Consider the following 5,000-nt stretch of genomic DNA (forward strand, 5'->3'; position numbering starts at 1 on the left):
TCCAGGCTGTGTCTCTAACCGGTCTCTCTCCCTCTCCCTCCCTCTCTCTCTCTCCAGGCTGTGTCTCTAACCGGTCTCTCTCTCTCTCCCTCCCTCCCTCTCTCTCCAGGCTGTGTCTCTAACCGGTCTCTCTCCCTCTCCCTCCCTCCCTCTCTCTCCAGGCTGTGTCTCTAACCGGTCTCTCTCTCTCTCCCTCCCTCCCTCTCTCTCCAGGCTGTGTGTGTAGAGGATGGGATAGGGGTGGTGTCGGGGTGGATCGGGATGTCTAGTAACCGGACCTAGTGGAGGGAGTCCTCTAACCGGTCTCTCTCCCTCTCTCTCCCTCCCTCTCTCTCCAGGCTGTGTCTCTAACCGGTCTCTCTCTCTCTCCCTCCCTCCCTCTCTCTCCAGGCTGTGTCTCTAACCGGTCTCTCTCCCTCTCCCTCCCTCCCTCTCTCTCCAGGCTGTGTCTCTAACCGGTCTCTCTCTCTCTCCCTCCCTCCCTCTCTCTCCAGGCTGTGTCTCTAACCGGTCTCTCTCCCTCTCCCTCCCTCCCTCTCTCTCCAGGCTGTGTCTCTAACCGGTCTCTCTCCCTCTCCCTCCCTCCCTCTCTCTCCAGGCTGTGTCTCTAACCGGTCTCTCTCCCTCTCCCTCCCTCCCTCTCTCTCCAGGCTGTGTCTCTAACCGGTCTCTCTCCCTCTCCCTCCCTCTCTCTCTCTCCAGGCTGTGTCTCTAACCGGTCTCTCTCCCTCTCCCTCCCTCCCTCTCTCTCCAGGCTGTGTCTCTAACCGGTCTCTCTCCCTCTCCCTCCCTCTCTCTCTCTCCAGGCTGTGTCTCTAACCGGTCTCTCTCCCTCTCCCTCCCTCCCTCTCTCTCCAGGCTGTGTCTCTAACCGGTCTCTCTCCCTCCCTCCCTCCCTCTCCAGGCTGTGTCTCTAACCGGTCTCTCTCCCTCCCTCCCTCCCTCTCTCTCCAGGCTGTGTCTCTAACCGGTCTCTCTCCCTCTCCCTCCCTCCCTCTCTCTCCAGGCTGTGTCTCTAACCGGTCTCTCTCCCTCTCCCTCCCTCCCTCTCTCTCCAGGCTGTGTCTCTAACCGGTCTCTCTCCCTCTCCCTCCCTCCCTCTCTCTCCAGGCTGTGTCTCTAACCGGTCTCTCTCCCTCTCCCTCCCTCCCTCTCTCTCCAGGCTGTGTGTGTAGAGGATGGGATAGGGGTGGTGTCGGGGTGGATCGGGATGTCTAGTAACCGGACCTAGTGGAGGGAGTCCTCTAACCGGTCTCTCTCCCTCTCCCTCCCTCTCTCTCTCTCCAGGCTGTGTCTCTAACCGGTCTCTCTCTCTCTCCCTCCCTCCCTCTCTCTCCAGGCTGTGTCTCTAACCGGTCTCTCTCCCTCTCCCTCCCTCCCTCTCTCTCCAGGCTGTGTCTCTAACCGGTCTCTCTCCCTCTCCCTCCCTCCCTCTCTCTCTCTCCAGGCTGTGTGTGTAGAGGATGGGATAGGGGTGGTGTCGGGGTGGATCAGGATGTCTAGTAACCGGACCTAGTGGAGGGAGTCCTCTAACCGGTCTCTCTCCCTCTCCCTCCCTCCCTCTCTCTCCAGGCTGTGTCTCTAACCGGTCTCTCTCTCTCTCCCTCCCTCCCTCTCTCTCCAGGCTGTGTCTCTAACCGGTCTCTCTCCCTCTCCCTCCCTCCCTCTCTCTCCAGGCTGTGTCTCTAACCGGTCTCTCTCTCTCTCCCTCCCTCCCTCTCTCTCCAGGCTGTGTCTCTAACCGGTCTCTCTCCCTCTCCCTCCCTCTCTCTCTCTCCAGGCTGTGTCTCTAACCGGTCTCTCTCTCTCTCCCTCCCTCCCTCTCTCTCCAGGCTGTGTCTCTAACCGGTCTCTCTCCCTCTCCCTCCCTCCCTCTCTCTCCAGGCTGTGTCTCTAACCGGTCTCTCTCTCTCTCCCTCCCTCCCTCTCTCTCCAGGCTGTGTGTGTAGAGGATGGGATAGGGGTGGTGTCGGGGTCGATCGGGATGTCTAGTAACCGGACCTAGTGGAGGGAGTCCTCTAACCGGTCTCTCTCCCTCTCCCTCCCTCCCTCTCTCTCCAGGCTGTGTCTCTAACCGGTCCCTCTCCCTCCCTCCCTCTCTCTCCAGGCTGTGTCTCTAACCGGTCCCTCTCCCTCCCTCCCTCTCTCTCCAGGCTGTGTCTCTAACCGGTCCCTCTCCCTCCCTCCCTCTCTCTCCAGGCTGTGTCTCTAACCGGTCCCTCTCCCTCCCTCTCTCTCCCTCTCTCTCCAGGCTGTGTCTCTAACCGGTCTCTCTCCCTCTCCCTCCCTCCCTCTCTCTCCAGGCTGTGTGTGTAGAGGATGGGATAGGGGTGGTGTCGGGGTGGATCGGGATGTCTAGTAACCGGACCTAGTGGAGGGAGTCCTCTAACCGGTCTCTCTCCCTCTCCCTCCCTCCCTCTCTCTCCAGGCTGTGTCTCTAACCGGTCTCTCTCCCTCTCCCTCCCTCCCTCTCTCTCCAGGCTGTGTCTCTAACCGGTCCCTCTCCCTCCCTCCCTCTCTCTCCAGGCTGTGTCTCTAACAGGTCTCTCTCCCTCTCCCTCCCTCTCTCTCTCTCCAGGCTGTGTGTGTAGAGGATGGGATAGGGGTGGTGTCGGGGTGGATCGGGATGTCTAGTAACCGGACCTAGCGGAGGGAGTCCTCTAACCGGTCTCTCTCCCTCTCCCTCCCTCCCTCTCTCTCCAGGCTGTGTCTCTAACCGGTCTCTCTCCCTCTCCCTCCCTCCCTCTCTCTCCAGGCTGTGTCTCTAACCGGTCTCTCTCCCTCTCCCTCCCTCCCTCTCTCTCCAGGCTGTGTCTCTAACCGGTCCCTCTCCCTCCCTCTCTCTCTCTCCAGGCTGTGTCTCTAACCGGTCTCTCTCCCTCTCCCTCCCTCCCTCTCTCTCCAGGCTGTGTGTGTAGAGGATGGGATAGGGGTGGTGTCGGGGTCGATCGGGATGTCTAGTAACCGGACCTAGTGGAGGGAGTCCTCTAACCGGTCTCTCTCCCTCTCCCTCCCTCCCTCTCTCTCCAGGCTGTGTCTCTAACCGGTCTCTCTCCCTCTCCCTCCCTCTCTCTCTCTCCAGGCTGTGTCTCTAACCGGTCTCTCTCCCTCTCCCTCCCTCTCTCTCTCTCCAGGCTGTGTCTCTAACCGGTCCCTCTCCCTCCCTCCCTCTCTCTCCAGGCTGTGTCTCTAACCGGTCTCTCTCCCTCCCTCCCTCTCTCTCCAGGCTGTGTCTCTAACCGGTCTCTCTCCCTCTCCCTCCCTCCCTCTCTCTCCAGGCTGTGTCTCTAACCGGTCTCTCTCCCTCTCCCTCCCTCTCTCTCTCTCCAGGCTGTGTCTCTAACCGGTCCCTCTCCCTCCCTCCCTCTCTCTCCAGGCTGTGTCTCTAACCGGTCTCTCTCCCTCCCTCCCTCTCTCTCCAGGCTGTGTCTCTAACCGGTCTCTCTCCCTCTCCCTCCCTCTCTCTCTCTCCAGGCTGTGTCTCTAACCGGTCCCTCTCCCTCCCTCCCTCTCTCTCCAGGCTGTGTCTCTAACCGGTCTCTCTCCCTCCCTCCCTCTCTCTCCAGGCTGTGTCTCTAACCGGTCTCTCTCCCTCCCTCTCTCTCTCTCCAGGCTGTGTGTGTAGAGGATGGGATAGGGGTGGTGTCGGGGTCGATCGGGATGTCTAGTAACCGGACCTAGCGGAGGGAGTCCTCTAACCGGTCTCTCTCCCTCTCCCTCCCTCCCTCTCTCTCCAGGCTGTGTCTCTAACCGGTCTCTCTCCCTCTCCCTCCCTCCCTCTCTCTCCAGGCTGTGTCTCTAACCGGTCCCTCTCCCTCCCTCCCTCTCTCTCCAGGCTGTGTCTCTAACCGGTCTCTCTCCCTCTCCCTCCCTCCCTCTCTCTCCAGGCTGTGTCTCTAACCGGTTTCTCTCCCTCTCCCTCCCTCCCTCTCTCTCCAGGCTGTGTCTCTAACCGGTCTCTCTCTCTCTCCCTCCCTCCCTCTCTCTCCAGGCTGTGTCTCTAACCGGTCTCTCTCCCTCTCCCTCCCTCCCTCTCTCTCCAGGCTGTGTCTCTAACCGGTCTCTCTCCCTCTCCCTCCCTCTCTCTCTCTCCAGGCTGTGTGTGTAGAGGATGGGATAGGGGTGGTGTCGGGGTGGATCGGGATGTCTAGTAACCGGACCTAGCGGAGGGAGTCCTCTAACCGGTCTCTCTCCCTCTCCCTCCCTCCCTCTCTCTCCAGGCTGTGTCTCTAACCGGTCTCTCTCCCTCTCCCTCCCTCCCTCTCTCTCCAGGCTGTGTCTCTAACCGGTCTCTCTCCCTCTCCCTCCCTCCCTCTCTCTCCAGGCTGTGTCTCTAACCGGTCCCTCTCCCTCCCTCCCTCTCTCTCCAGGCTGTGTCTCTAACCGGTCTCTCTCCCTCTCCCTCCCTCCCTCTCTCTCCAGGCTGTGTCTCTAACCGGTCTCTCTCCCTCTCCCTCCCTCTCTCTCTCTCCAGGCTGTGTGTGTAGAGGATGGGATAGGGGTGGTGTCGGGGTCGATCGGGATGTCTAGTAACCGGACCTAGTGGAGGGAGTCCTCTAACCGGTCTCTCTCCCTCTCCCTCCCTCCCTCTCTCTCCAGGCTGTGTCTCTAACCGGTCTCTCTCCCTCTCCCTCCCTCCCTCTCTCTCCAGGCTGTGTCTCTAACCGGTCTCTCTCCCTCTCCCTCCCTCCCTCTCTCTCCAGGCTGTGTCTCTAACCGGTCTCTCTCCCTCCCTCCCTCCCTCTCTCTCCAGGCTGTGTCTCTAACCGGTCTCTCTCCCTCTCCCTCCCTCCCTCTCTCTCCAGGCTGTGTCTCTAACCGGTCTCTCTCCCTCTCCCTCCCTCCCTCTCTCTCCAGGCTGTGTGTGTAGAGGATGGGATAGGGGTGGTGTCGGGGTCGATCGGGATGTCTAGTAACCGGACCTAGCGGAGGGAGTCCTCTAACCGGTCTCTCTCCCTCTCCCTCCCTCCCTCTCTCTCCAGGCTGTGTCTCTAACCGGT

The 5,000-nt window shown here is 60.7% G+C and overlaps 1 protein-coding gene across 1 annotated transcript in view; it reads left to right on the plus strand.

The window, feature by feature from the left end:
* The window catches only part of LOC129848689 (F-box/LRR-repeat protein 18-like), an 18,218-nt gene that overhangs the window by 9,954 nt on the left and 3,264 nt on the right, over positions 1–5,000 (plus strand). The window lies entirely within an intron of this gene.

The sequence above is a fragment of the Salvelinus fontinalis genome, unplaced genomic scaffold (assembly GCF_029448725.1).
Source record: "Salvelinus fontinalis isolate EN_2023a unplaced genomic scaffold, ASM2944872v1 scaffold_1107, whole genome shotgun sequence".
Lineage (NCBI taxonomy): Eukaryota > Metazoa > Chordata > Actinopteri > Salmoniformes > Salmonidae > Salvelinus > Salvelinus fontinalis.